General features: G+C 43.9%; 1 protein-coding gene across 1 annotated transcript in view; it reads left to right on the forward strand.

Annotated features, from left to right (window-relative positions):
- Positions 1-7492: 7492 nt before the first annotated feature.
- The window catches only part of TNPO1 (transportin 1), a 96404-nt gene continuing 89812 nt past the window's right edge, over positions 7493-14084 (forward strand). The window contains exon 1 of the mRNA XM_063127920.1: positions 7493-7528. The gene's annotated coding sequence lies outside the window, so the exon portion shown is untranslated. The remainder of the gene's footprint in view (positions 7529-14084) is intronic.

The following is a 14084-nucleotide window of genomic DNA, read 5'->3' on the forward strand; positions in this document are numbered from 1 at the left end:
CACCTCTCAGCAAGCAACCGTCTCCTAGATCTCCACAAAATGCATTACCCAACATGCTGTTAGGCAGTGCATTTGGGGTGGAGTCTAAGATGGCAGTTGCCAGCCAGCTGAGTGAGGATGATCTGCAGTGGGGTCAGCTGTGGGTGGGGATAGAGGCAACCGTGAGCCTCCTGGGCGCAGCAGCACATCCTTGTAGGGCACCGAGGTGAGGACCCACGAGTTGGACTGACTGTCCTTTTAAAAAATGCAGTGTTGAAGAATGTGTGCAAAAGCCACTTTGCTCATAGAAAATTAGCATCTTAAAGAGGAGGCCCTTTCCCCTGACCCACCAGTTTCTCATAGCCAGTGAAACTCGTATTATGGGTGAATTTTCAGTCATGGCATCCCCTCCTTAGCCTTCATTCTAGAGTGGTATTATTTCAAAAAGTTAAACCATGGGCTTTCCCCAAACATAAACTTTTACCCACAGAGTGAAGAGATATGAAGTCATGTGATTGCAAAAGTGACTCAGATCTTTGGGAATGTCTCTCTTCATCAGAAGGGGCAACCTAGTCTTCCCATATCTCACTCTCCCAAACGCTTCCAGGTTGCACAGTGGGAGCTCATTCCAGCAGTGGGGACATCCACCACGCCTCCTAGTTCAGTTCCACTGTGAACAACTGGGCCTATCACAAGTGTCCTGGGGATTAAGAGGTAGTTTTTCTCCAGGACAACCCCACGTTGGTTTGAGAGTAGTCTTTCCTATCCTGGTGTTCTCTAGAAGTTTTAGAATTCAACTCCCATCAGCCCCAGCCAGTATGGCCAATGGTCTAAAACACCTGGAGACAGCCCTGGATTAACCTTTAAGCAATATAAGCACATGCTTAGGGCACAAATGGAAGGGAGGCACCACAGAGTACCGGTACTGGTACCATAGCTGTAGCCATCTAATTTTAAGGAATTCCAGATTAAAAATAGTTTCCAATAATTTTTTGCATTTGCATTTCCCCCCTTATAACAGTTTTATTAAAAAGGCATAAAACAGTGATGAAAAATTGTATTTTTCTGTTGCCCTAGTTACAAGTAAGTAATTGGCTTATATTGCTTGCTGCTATTTAGTGTTAAATAAATATAATAAAAAACAGTTTATTTTCAATATAGTTGTGTGTTCTGGCATGGGGGATGGCCTTGAAGAAAACTGAGTTTTTAATGTCTTATTTCAACTTCAGCACTTATTGAGTCTTAGGCCTTAGCTAGACCTAAGGATTATCCCAGGAAAATGGAGGGGCCGTCCCTGCCTGCTCCCAGTATCCCCTGTGTGTCATTTGGATGTACAGGGATGATCCCGGGACCATCCTAGGATATAGGCCTGGTCTAGCCATGGCCTTAATGTCTTGCCGGCTAAGCAATGGAAGGGCCAAGGGGGCACCATTATCTGCTTAGCGCATCAGCTGGCCTTAGCCTGGAGAGCACAAGGCTGGGGAAGACTGATATATAAGTATATAAATGTATACACACAATGGGCCGGCTTCTGTACTGACTTCTATCATACTGATTGGCAGGAATCAGTGCCAGCTCCGCCAGCTCATACGTTTGGATTGCAGGGATCATTGTGAAGAGTGTGATGAGTGCAGAATTGTTGTAAAGAACCAGAGAAACAGACATCTTGCTTTCAGGGAAGCACTTAAGTTTGAGCAGTAATATCACTTTTTTTTTTTTTTTTTTTGCTCTAGCCAAAGCACAATGATCCTGGGAAATAATGCTGGGAAAATGTGATTCCTTCCACCTCTACTTGTGTTTTGATTATGCTAAGGAGCACTCATGGGATTGTGTCTACGCAAGCATCACAGGTGCCTGAGCACTGGGGTTTAGCAGCTAGGGCTGAGCCAAACGGGAATGCTTAAGGAGAAGCAAAAGAAGTTCTCCATTTTTAAGGATCATATTAAAGGGTGGGAATCTAGCCTTAAAACCTGTTTATTGCAATGACAGTCAATCTTCTGATTGGCTGGGATCATCAGCATGACCAGTCTAGGAAACACTGCTCTGTCTCAGCTGGCTTCATTAGCCTCAGTGACATCATCACATAGCAAACTCTGATTGGTTGCATAGTATCATGACATCATCACGTGAAGTGTGCTTAGCATAGACCTATCAGAAAATAGACAACCATGCAGATCAGCTGCTTGGCAAGGAGTAGAAGTGGGGGAGGGGGACTAAACTGCCAATTTTTTGAAACAGCTATACGTTGTTGGCAACTGGATTGGCAGGCAGGCAAGTGTCAGTTACCTGTGCAGTTCCTCATCCAGATAGGGAAACGCTCTCAGAAGCCTGCCTCCACGTGCTTTTCACCTGCTGATCACTGAGGGCTCACACTTTTCTAAGCCAGTTGTCTTGTTCATTTCCAAGAATGTTAGGCACTGGATTAGCAGAAGCTCTTTTTTCATCACCACCACCATCAAGAAAGACCGTTAACAAAAAGGCAGCATTTTTAAGCTTACAATGAGTCATTTCATAACATGCAATAAATTGTTGTAATTCTACTGGGATGAAAACAATAACAATAAGGCATTGTGGCTGGACTGTGCATAAAGATCTGGCTCCAAGATCAGTGCAGTGGCCGCTGCTCAATATTGAACTAGTCTTCTTGAGGCTGTTAAAGCAGGGGAGACGGCAAGGGAGACTCAGAAGAAGGCAAGGCAGAAAACATGCTGAGGAATAAGAAAGGAAGAAGGAGTTATGCATCATGTAACTTGAAGAGCAGGGGGCAAATCTGCCAAATAGATCAAGCTGGCAGTGGTTCTGCTAGGTCAGCTTGCAATTCCAAACATCTAGGAGGGGCAAAAAGAAAGGAAGGAAAAGAGGCCTACTCACAGTGTTGTCGTCACGCCTCAATCAAAACCAACCTCAGCCCCAATACCAAGGAGTTACCCCAACTGAAAACAGAAATGAAAGCAGATTAATCACAAAATAGCAGGCCAAGCAATTGCAATGTGTTTTTAATAGGGATGTGCTCCGCTTCTCTTCGGGTCAGAGAAGCAGGAGCGAGGCGGCCTAATTCGCCTCCGGAAAAGGCGGAGGCGAAGAGAGTCAGGGGGGCTGCGGATCGAGGCGAAGAGGATCGCCTCAATCCGGAGCTTCGCCTGAAGGTAAGTGGGGGGGAGGGGGACTAATCTGGTACTGCCGGCGGCGCCATCCATGCGGCGGTGGTGGCGGAAGCACCAGGTAAGGGAGCAGGGAGGAAGGACGCTTACCTTCCTCCATCGCAGGCTTCAATTGAGGCCCTGGTTGAAGCTGGAAGCGAAGGCCGAGGCCTCTTCCGGCTTCAACCGGGGCCTCAATTGAAGCCCGCGATGGAGGAAGGTAAGGGGGCGGGGTGGGTGGGTGGTTTCTCTTGCGCTGCCGCCGCCGTCCATATAGTGACAACAGCAAAGCCAGATCTCGCTCCACGGAGCGGAGCGGGAGACGGGTGGAGCGGCGCAAAGAGGATCGGGCCCGATCCAGATTTTCCGGATCGGGCCACGAAGCGGATTGGGGGGGTCCGTGCACACCCCTAGCTTTTAATATGCGCTGCTTATTATAAAATGCACTGTGATACAAAATAATATATACAAACGTAAAATGTTCTTGCAATGTGGCTACAATTCAATGTATCAGAAATGATATATCTATAGGAGTGGTGGGTGAGGTAATAAGCCTCATGCTAGATCTACACTACTGCTTTAAGTGCACTGACAACTGTTGGGGCACAATCCACGTTCCATATACCACTTTCATAGTGTTATAGCCTGCTTTTTATTCCACATTTGTAATGATTTGACACAAGGAGCTTCTTCAGATGAGCATTTTATTGCACGGTCGTGACTGGCCACTCACGGAACTACATGGGTCCTCCTCCGCATCTCCTGCTGGTCTCCCACTCCTTCCGCCATTTTTGGTCGTAAAATAATCCTCCAAAAAACGTCGCTCTTCTGACCTATAGTGACATTTGTCGCTATTTCCTGCCATGTGCAGGAGAAGTTTTGTTATAAAACACCACTAGAGGGCATTGTCCCACTAAATTGAATGGGCCATGTGATTGCTTTTCTTCCTGCTCTCTTCCACCATGTAATTGCAGCTTATTGCAGAAGAACTGCAGCTTCAGAGCCAACCGTAAGGGAATGTGATCTCCCCGCCGCCCCCTCTGAAGGAGCTCAAGGTATAGATCTGGCCTTGCAATATCCTAGATAGTGACAATCATAACCTACCAGTATCGTTCTTTAGAATAGACAATGGGTTGGATCTAGGACTGCCTTCCATTAGAAGAAGGGGCCCTCTGCGAAAGGAAAGGCTCCACTTGAGTAAGGTCCTTCTGCCCAATTTTCAGGAGATCGCCCCCCAATATCACCCCATTGAGCAGAATCTCCTGACTCTGTGTAGCATTTTCAGAGGGCTAGAAGGGCTGCCTTAGAAAGCAAGGGTGGGGAAATCCTCTTCTGCCAGTTCAGTTGATCCAGCTTAAATCTGGATCCAAATCAGAATTCAGAAATACTTGTCTGAACGGGATAGAGGAGTTTTTAATAGGTGTGGTGATTTCTACCAGTCTCTTGGAAATTCCACACTGGGATACTCCTGTGTCTGTTTCAAAAGGCACTTTAATCAGATCCATCAGTGTGTAAATATGTACCTGTTACTAAAAGCTTCATCCCACGTACCTGCTTCCTTCGGATTATCCCCGTAGCGCTAAGCTTTCACGGTTGTTGTTGGTTTTGTACTGGGTGACAGTGATCCTTTGCATACCAGGAAGTGAGTTTAAGGGGGGAAATGTAAAAAAAATCATAAAAAAATCAACGGATGACCCAATTCAATCCAAATTTGGTGTGCTTAAAGCTCTCCCTAATATCTATTACCATGCCAATTTTGGTGTCTTTATCTTTAAAGCTTACACAGATGTGAGCATTTCTTTAAAATCCTGCTCCTGCGCCCCAGCAGCAGCTCAGAAGATATGCTCAAAATGTAGGGGCTAAATACAGCGAATCTTTTTGCTTTATTGCACAATTAAGGCAGGCTGCATGGGAGTACTTCACAATCAAAGCAGATTATAAGGTGGAAAACTTCTGAGTCCTTTGGATGCAATTCGCAATGATTGCACAATATAACGCTGGTGTGATAAAGCTCAAAGACTGAAAGGCACCCCAGATTAAACTTGTTCAGTGGATATTGCATACTGATGCTTTAATGGTCACTCAGAAAACTTCTCCTGCCTCAGTTAGCATGTATTGCCACTTTTCACACTGTTCACAACAAAAAATCATCACAGATTATTAGATGTCATAGAATCAGTACATTTGATTAGAAAATTTCATCGGGGGCATTTAGTGCTTGACTATCATTTGGGTGTATCTTTCCAGTTTTCCATCAATCATCGGCAGATATCGCTGGTTCTCTTGTTTGCTAATAAAGTCATTACATTGGAACCACATTTTAATAAATGTGTCTGTTTCTTTCTGTTGTCTTTGTGCTGGAATCCACTTAATCAGTTGCCCAGCTAAGATAATGTTGCAAAGATTTATTTATTTATTTTAAACATTTGTATCCCGCCCTATATCATTAGGATGTCAGGGCGGCATACAGATAAAATCATACAAGATAAAACAATAAATATACACAGCTAAAAACAAATGGTACCATGTTTCAATTGAGAGATCCATTAGTTTTTAACCTGTGTTAAAAGTAATTGTGTTTTTAACCTGTTGGATGTTTTTTGTGGTTTTAATTTTTGTGAACCGCCCAGAGAGCTTCGGCTATTGGGCGGTATAAAAATGTAATAAATAAATAAATAAATAAATTAGTTCTTTCCCATTTTAGCTGTCAATTTCCATGCTGCAACCCTCATAAAGGTCAACATCTCCTTGTGAGATTTCCCCCCCTCTTAAATTGACAATAATGTTAATTTAGGTGCATCTGTAGTTCCTTTTAGATTATGTTACTGCATTCCTTTCCTTGCCTGACAGGGTCAGAATCATGCCTTGCATTCTAATGGAATTATGCCAGACATATATTGTCTTACATCCAGCCTCTAGAGGTGTGTGGGAGTCTTGGGATTTGTATGGCTGTAGCTTGTGACAATGCTTCACACCTTCAAGAAGACGAAGCAGATGGTGGCTGAAGTGTTGCATTTATGTCACTCCTTTCAGGTGGAATGTTCTGATCATAGTGCACTTTACAGGCAGGAGGCAGACAGATCGTCCCTGTCTGCGCTGAAGGATTTGCATCTCGTGGTGCTAAGAAACAGTGCAATACATCAGCAACACTTCACAGTGGAAAGTTGGCATTTGTTCTGAAATTACAGGAGAAAATATAGGTCAGTACAGCAGAGAATAAATAACCAGACTGAAATCTGATTAAGAGTGCAATCCTATACCTGACAACTCAGAAGTAAGCTTTATTGAGTTTGTTTGGACTTACCCCCAGGTAAGGGTGTGTAGGATTGCAGACTCAGGCACATATTCTTCTCCAAAAGACTGCAGGGTCACAAGAGAGTTGTGCATAATTTTGGCATGTAGATTTTGGTACTCCCCATGTTTGTAATACAATTTAATAATCTACCGGTTAGATGGTACATTAAAGTGGGTCTCTTTTGCTCTGTAGTCCACATTAGGAACACAGGGAAGTGATAGATCCAAACGAAAAAGTGCTCTTAGCATTATTTGTGGAAAGAACCATAATACCTCAAATAAAGAGAGCACTTCCCAAAGTTGATGGCTACCAATGGTTGTGTTAGCCTACATCACAACTCGTTAGTTCAAGGACAGAGTGCCATCTATTGACTTCAAGCTTCACCAGCACCTAGAAGAATCAGAGAGGGCATATTTTAATCCAACTTTATGATTAAAAAATGTATACAGGATGATCATGACTGTCATTATTAATACCCAAAGAAGGAATTCAGTAGCAGAAATTTTTGAAAACAAAATCCCAATTTTGTACTAGAAGGAAGGTCTTTCAGTTACAAAGAATGTGACTTTGATACACCTACTGGTGTATTCTGATTTTACACAATAGCAACACTACATTCTGTCCATGTAGATGGGTCCTTGGGTTCCTCCCAAAAGAATCCCCTCAAATCAAATGAAGTCTATATAGCATGACATAAATATTTTCATGACTTTATTCACAATATAGATAGAAGACACTGCCCACTTTTCTAAATGTAACTATTTTAAAAATCACAAACCTAAGAAGAGAAAGCATTTAGTCTGCACTAATGCAGCTGTTCCTGAGTCTTTAATCTATTTATAGAGTAGCGTTCAGGCAACTTGTGTAAGATCGGGAGCCAACATTACCATGACTGGAAAAGTGTGACCCAACATAGTGTTCAGTATGGCCCAGTTCAGATATCTGTTGAGTTGTTACTCCAGTTCATTTGGTAGAAGAACCTGCTTCTGCACCTGCTTCTGTCAAATGTGGGTTGCAGCACTGGTCCATGAATGTCATAACTGGACCTATGTAGAAGGGAAACATCAGGGAATACATCTGTGTGACACAGAAAACCACTTGGAGATGAATAAAGGTAAGCAGAGTCACACGCTCATTAGGTTAAACTTAGAACTGAGCCAAAACCATATGTAAGTTTCATTTTCACTTCCACATAGGATTGAAGGGGGGGGACTTCTGCTTTTTGCTGATTTTTTGGCACCCCTCATATAAATTAAATGTTACCAACAGGATTATGGAGTCCCTGGGCAAGCCCTAAGGGGCATGCTCAGATCACTTCTGCAGCTGTCAAGTGCAGAAGTTCCAACAGCCAGGCTGAAGGTTGGTGGTCAGTCTGCTCAGAGGAAAAATCTGGTGGCTTCCTTAAAAGCAGCAAATTGCCCAGGCTGTGACATTGCAGGAGATCTGTGAGTCTTCATGGCAGCTGGTGGCACCATTAGACCAGCAGGACCCCGGGCTGGGCTGAGAGCATCCTCCCTGGAACTGCCTGTAGATCGAGTTATTGATCATAACATTTATATTCCATCTTTTTTTCCTCTTAGAAGGAACTCAAGCCAGCTAACCTGGTCCTCCTCTGCTCCATTGTAAAGTGCTTTCAGATGAAGCTTTTATCACTCCATCACCCTGCCTCCTTCACAGGATTTTATAAGGAGTCCAGACGGTGCTGCCATTGTCACCACATGTGGTGATTCTCCTTCTCATCATCGCTGCCACTTGCATGCATAACACGCAGAGAACCAGTGAGCATGTAGGCCTCTGCTGCTGCTGCTGCTCCTTCTCCCCACCACCATTGTCTGGGCCAGAGCAAAAGGCCCATGAGCAAGTAGGTTGCAATGATGAAGAGGAAGAGCAAGTCCAGGAGGCTCTTGTCAGTGGGACCCTACTAGGTTGTGGGCCCTTGGCAGGTGTCCAACCTACCCTTGATGCCAGCACTGAATTTAGGGACTGACTGCGCAACTCACTTGGGTTTGAAATGCACTAAGAATCACCCTTAGGGGCAACCTCAGTGAGTGTACAGCTTCTCCTAAGCAGTTTCTTCCAGCATATTCCCCTTTAGGACTTCCTGGAGGCAGCACCAGTTTTGCCGCTAAGGCTTGTCTTTCAAGGCTCAGATTTAGACTGCATAGCTTTTTCAGTAACGACCATAGAGTTAGCCCCAGGTATGGTCTTTTGGAGCTTTTTTAAATTTTGTAGCTCCACGGCTAGGGAGCTGCTCTAAACTCCAGCCCAGGCCACGCACCCAGTGAAGGGGCATTTAAAACCAATGAGATTTTGGCATAGATTGCCTGTTTTTCAAGAGAGTTCTATGTCATCAGAAGGGCAACATAAGATGTGATAATTGAAATGGTTGGGTATTTGGCTCCTTCTTGGTAATAATACTTATCAAAAAGTCCTCCTTCCTGCCCTCCAGTAAGTTCACAGTGTCTGAGGTTATCTAAATGTGACACCTAGTGTTCAGCTTTGGTGGCCATAATTTAGAAGAAGAAGAAAACACAATGCAATGCATTATACCAAAACGTTTCTCAAGCAAGGATGGCAGCATCAAAGTATCATGAGGTTATATTAGTGCTCTATAAGCACAATTCTCTGTTATTCCACAAATTCCCTTCCCCAACCTGGTGCCCTTCAGATGTATTAGACTACAACCCCATTGGCCCATGCTGGCTGGGGTTGATGGGAGTTGATGCCCAAAATATCTGGAGGGCACCAGGTTGGGGAAGGCTGCCAAAGATGGGTTTTTATTAAAATATTCCTACTTTTTTGTTTAAGGGCATTGTGGAAATAAATGAGACAGGGGAGAAGAACACTGAGCTATGGTCTAAAATAAAAATGGCTGTGGCTTTTATGTCATCCATGTACATGGCAATTTGAAAAGAACAGGTTTGACAGGTCCCTGTCCTAAGGGGGTTTACATTCTCAAAACAGACATGAGGAAGGAGAGGGAAATGGAAGACGGAGTAAACAGAATCATACAATCATAGAATAGTAGAGTTGGAAGGGGCCTAAAAGGCCATCAAGTCCAAGAAGGTGTCATTTCAGATGCACAGGTTTCGTTAAAGATATTGGGATGAAGAGGTTTTTTCCGCCAAAGGCTACACAGAAAAGGTGAGTTTTGAGGTGGGATTTGAAGTAAGTAAGAAAGGTGGTCTCATGGAGGATGTGTCATGGGGCATGGCCCCTTCTGTGGCATTCCCAAAATAGCCTGTATTACTCTCCCTTCTCTTGCCATAGACAACCTTTTCTGTGGTTTCCTAATTGGTAGAACTTGCAGTTGATTCACGTTCTCAGATGCCTTATCATTTCCCCCCTCAGTATTACTATTTTTGTCTTTCCCCCTCAAAAACATCAATGTACACTCTCTGTATGCTAATAACATGTATGTGCTCAAAAGAATTTGGTAGCACATTTTCCTAATCCCCTGTATACCTGTTTGTTGTCATTTCAATAACAGTAATATTAGCTTCATCTGAACTTGAGCCAATTCTTAGCACCTTTTGCTACATGTCCCATTGGTCTCATCCACATGGGAGAGGTTGTCACCTGATCTTATCACCAGCATGTGTTGAGGTAGGTGTTCCCTACTCCCTCAACACTCCATGTTCAGCCCTCCTGAAGCTGCACGCTTGGTGGAAGAAAACAACCATCTCAGATGGAAGGAATGTACCCTTTTTTGGTCCACGCTATATGCACTCACATGCTAGAACCTCCAAACAAGCTCCCAAGGAAACCTTCTTGCATCACTAGGCCAAAGCGAATCAGGACACACTCTTTGATTGGACAAATCATGGAGGATAAAGCTATCAATGGCTACCAGTCATGATGTCTGTATTCTTCCCGTAGGGTAAGAGGCAGCATGCCCCTGAATTTTGGTTTCTGGTGGTAAACAACAGTGGTAGAAGCCTATTGCGCTCAGGTCCTGCTTATGCGCTTGCCAGGGAACTGGATAGGCCTTTGGTCTGCTCCAGCAGGGCTTTTCTTAGGTTTCATTCCCCCATAAAACCTTCTGATTCAGCCTTGTTTCCTGCTCAGAGCAACTAGGAGACCTGCTCTTACTGGCTAGAGCAGCCTTCCCCAGCCAGGTGCCCTCCAGGTGTGTTGGGGTACAACTCCCAGCATGGGCTACAGGCTGCCACCCCACATTCAGCATGCTACGTCAATTTAAATACATTGGAACATTATTCTTTTTAGTGGATGCTAAATGACAATTCTGATTCTTAATTAGAGGGAATTAAGACTGGGTTTTGCGTTTGAAGTTTTCAAAGTGATTTAAACATGAAGTATGGGTATACTGTTTTTGATGTAAACGGGGTGGTTTCTAGAAAGAATACTTGTAATCTTTCAGTAGATATTGTGTTTGCCTGTTTTCCAGAGTGATGCTGTTGTTAAGTATGATTATATATATAGTGTTACAGAAAAGAAAATGAGTACAAACAATCCCCTAACACTTAATATCAAACCAACAATTATATGGATATGTATAATAAACAAAGAAAAAGAAAAAAGTTGATTGATATAATTACTAGGGGAAGGAAGCTTAATTGAATTAGAAAGAAACATTAAAAGGAAAAACAAGGAAAAGGAAAATTAAAAGGAAAAAATAAAATAAAAAATATACATGTGCTGTTTATTTCAGTAGATATTGTGTTTGTCTGTTTTCCAGAGTGATGATGTTGTTAAGTATGTATTCTTTTCATTAAAAAAATTGTTTAAAAAAAGATTGTGCCCTTAGACTGTTTTATTCTGCTACTATTTTTAGTTTTTGCTGCTATTATATCTTTAGATGAGTCAGAGTTTTATTCTGTGATTTTGTGGTTTGTAGTATGTCGTAAATTTTGTGCTTCGATATATTGTGAGCCAGTTTGGACGGGATAAGGTCTAAAAAGTGAGTCTTAATATTGAAATCAGTGAGCCATTTGAAAAACTCTCCCTTTGGCTTCTTGATAAAGTGGAAACCTCTAGCCACATACAGCTGTTCATTGTTAACAGAGGCAGGATCTGCACTACTGGTTTATAATGGTATTGAAGTGCACTGTCAACTGTTGGGGCCCTATAACACATTCCATATACCATTTTCAAACCGCTTTCAAAGTGTTATATCCTGCTTGGTGTAGATCTGGCCAGGAAGGAGCCTCGGACCGAGTCCCCAAAACCAAGGAAAGGCGGGCTGATTCGGCCCGCCTCGCCTTCGTTCTGAGTTGGTTCTGGGTCAGCCTGAGGCACCCCAAAGCCAAAGCCAATCAGCACAGAAGCTTCGGGGCACCTCAGGGTGCTTCGGAGTGGCACTGGGCTGCTCTCCCTGCTCACCTGATGCCATTGCCACCACCTCTTCCTCGCTCCTGGCGCCATCACCACCAACTCCTCGCTATTGCTACTGCTGCATGACTCCTGCCACCATCGCCATCACCACCGCTGCATCTGAGAACCAGGCCATGATTTTAAGATATTGCACGGGCTCTGATTAGTACCTCTGTGGCCACTGTAGTTGTGGCCACAAACTATGGCCACAGAGGTACTAATCAGAGCCCGTGCAATATCTTAAAATCATGGCCTGGTTCTCAGATGCAGCGGTGGTGATGGCGATGGTGGCAGTGGCAATGGCAGCAGGAGTGAGGAGGAGGAGGAGGCAATGGTGGCAGCAGCGATGGTGATGGCAGCAGGTGAGAGGGGGAGTGGGGAGAGGGAGGTGAGTCCAAAGGACTCACGGCTGGCCTTGCTACTGGCTTTACTGGATACCAGCTGCACAGCTGGTACCCAGGGACTTGCAAGGCCGAGTCACCTCGGGGGCCCTGAATCTCACCTCAGCTTCAGCACTGAGGCGAGGTGGGCAACCCTTGAAGCACCCTGAGTGAAATCAGGGCTGTTTCAAGGGTTCCAAACCAGACTTTGAGGTGAATTGGGGGGACCATGCACAGCTCTAACCACACTTCCCTATAAGAAGCCTCAGTTCTAATGTTGATGCAACATTTCACCCTTAACAATGTGGTGTTATGATCCAGCTCCCTAGAGCAGAGGTTGGTCCTCCAGAAGTGCAACTGATAACTCCCAGGTTCTGGAGGATCTCAGAATCCAATTCTGTGAGGTTTTACAGCTCTAAGAGACAGAGATACTGAGGTTCTCTCTCTATATATCCCTACCATGGCTTTCTGCATCTGCTTTCTTTCTGAAATGCGATTGGTGCCATTACACGGGTGGCCACGGGCTTTGAAATTGAATACTTCCTCTCTCTGCTTGCTCCATGTGCTCCATTCACTTTAATGAGACAGTGCCATCTAGTGGCATAATTATAGCGCAACGGCAACATTACACACTGGGAGATGGTGTGATTTCTTGTATAGTCCCACATTATTTCTGGTTCTTTAAAACCTGCAATTTTCAGGGGATAGTGCAAGAGAAGCCCTGGACGCTGACAACGTCACACAGAGGAGGGCCAGGATCTCTTCTCGATCCTCCCAGAGTGCAGGACACGGAATAACGGGCTCAAGTTAAAGCAAGCCAGATTCCAGCTGGACATCAGGAAAAACTTCCTGACTGTTAGAGCAGTACAACAATGGAATCAGTTACCTAGGGAGGTCGTGGGCTCTCCCACCCTAAAGGCATTCAAGAGGCAGCTGGACAAGCATCTGTCAGGGATGCTTTAGGGAGGATTCCTGCATTGAGCAGGGGGTTGGACTCAATGGCCTTGTAGGTCCCTTCCAACTCTGCTGTTCTATGATTATATGTAATGAACCCGCAAACTTCCATGAGTGGCCAATCACATGCGTGCTATAAATCGCTTGTTTAGAGAAACTCACTTTGTCTGTGCCTATGTCTCTTGATGGACAGCTGTCTAGGCAGTGGGTGAGTAGAGTTGTCTTTAAACTCTATGTTTGCTAAGATATTTTAACATTATTTTATTTCCAATACTATGATATCCCTTCCAAAACAACTCCTGTGCCTCTGCCAGAAGGAGAGGATTAAAAATCTAAATAAACAATGCCATTTACTATCTTTAGACATCATTGAGTAGATAACCCTCTCGGTGTTATTACCCCTTGCTGAGCAGTGGCAGAGGCGCAAGTAGAAAGAGGAACTGTGTTAATGCTATGGAATGGGAATATGATTGCTTGTTGACTTCCTTTACTCCCCTGTCCGGGAATGAATCCCTGACAAGTATTCAGACTATCTCAGGCATACAAAATGAAGGCTTAACTCTGAAGGCTCCCAGATTACATATGAGGTTACTTTAGGGAAACAGTGCCTTTAAATCAGAAGCCTGGCTGTATAGCGAAGGCGAATGCTTCTGCATCAGAGAAGACTCTTTTATCATGGCTAAAGGGAAAAGCCATGATTGACATCTCACACAAAGGGTAAACAATTTTTTTAAAAAATGAACTCCATGAAAAAGAAATCTTTGAAACTCACTTTGCATTTCCTGGCTGATACTTTGCTTTTCATATAGTCCAGGCAATGTTCTTATGTATGTTCTTCTACACCCAGTGTATTCTCTCATCTTTAAATTATGTGTGGCAGAATATACATGGTCCATTAAAGTGTCATTTTAAAAAAAGGAAAGGGTTTCTTCCTCAGTGCTTTAGGATGCTGAGATGAGTTCTTGTATTTCAAAGATGTCACGGAACTACTGCATGGTAAAT

Source organism: Elgaria multicarinata, chromosome 6 (genome assembly GCF_023053635.1).
Source record: "Elgaria multicarinata webbii isolate HBS135686 ecotype San Diego chromosome 6, rElgMul1.1.pri, whole genome shotgun sequence".
NCBI lineage: Eukaryota > Metazoa > Chordata > Lepidosauria > Squamata > Anguidae > Elgaria > Elgaria multicarinata.